Source organism: Pipistrellus kuhlii, unplaced genomic scaffold (genome assembly GCF_014108245.1).
Source record: "Pipistrellus kuhlii isolate mPipKuh1 unplaced genomic scaffold, mPipKuh1.p scaffold_m20_p_8, whole genome shotgun sequence".
Taxonomy (NCBI): domain Eukaryota; kingdom Metazoa; phylum Chordata; class Mammalia; order Chiroptera; family Vespertilionidae; genus Pipistrellus; species Pipistrellus kuhlii.
The window spans coordinates 65,080,806-65,081,759 of record NW_023425584.1 but is presented as its reverse complement, the minus strand read 5'-3'; the positions used below and the strand labels follow the sequence as shown (position 1 = coordinate 65,081,759).

General features: G+C 43.0%; 1 pseudogene; it reads right to left on the bottom strand.

The window, feature by feature from the left end:
- Window positions 1-302: 302 nt before the first annotated feature.
- Window positions 303-675, bottom strand: LOC118711813 (annotated as a pseudogene).
- Window positions 676-954: the final 279 nt, after the last annotated feature.

The window sequence follows — 954 nt, the reverse complement described above, 5'->3', positions numbered from 1 at the left end:
TAATACTCTGTGTGAATTATAATGATAGATATATGTCACTATACATTTGTCCAAACCATAGTATGATCAACACCAGGAGTAAACCCTCAGGTATACCATGAACTCTGGGCAATTGTGATTAGCCAATGTAGATTCATCCTTGGTTTAAAAAGTAATACTATTCTGGTGAGGCTATGCTTGTGTGAGGGCAGGAGGCAATGGGAACTCTCTGTATTTCCCTCTTAATTTTTTTTTTTTTTTTTGTAAACCTAAAACTGCTCAAAAAATAATAAAGTCTTAACACAAATCTTTCATCTCAGAGCTCAGCTTTTTACTGAACGAGTTACAAAAGAGGTTTTCGTCAAAAAGCCTATGTCATCATCAGACTCCTCAGATTCTCCTTCTTTTACTTCTACTTTCTTCTCGGCTGGGGCAGCAGCAGGGATGAAAGGGGAGGTGGGGGAAGGAGGAAGGCAAGACTTCCTCCTGATGCAGGTCTCCCAGCCCCTACATTACAGATGAGGCTCCAGATGTTGACATTGGCTAGAGCCTTTGCAGCAGGCCTGGCCAGAAAGGCTCACCATTTACACAGGCTGCTTTAAGGAGGGCATTGCTCTCATCCTCCGTCACCAGCACCTCATTGTCATGCAGGATGAGGGCTGAGTACATGCAGACTAGCTCCCAGATGGAAACCATGGTGTGAGTCTGCCAGGTACAGTGCTAGTAGTCATGGGATGAAGTCTTTAAACAAATGTTTTTGACAAAGGAGTGGCGTATAGTGTCAAATGGTGCTCAGAGGTTAGAGAGGATGCAGAACAAAACGTTGTTTGGATTTGGCCTACTTTTACCACTTACTCGGTGAATAGAAAAAAAGCCAAACTGTAATCAGTTGGGCAGTGCATGGGAGTTAAAGAAGTGGGCACACCAAGTGTGACTACCCTTAAGAAATGTGATAATGAAGGAAAGGAAGAGTAT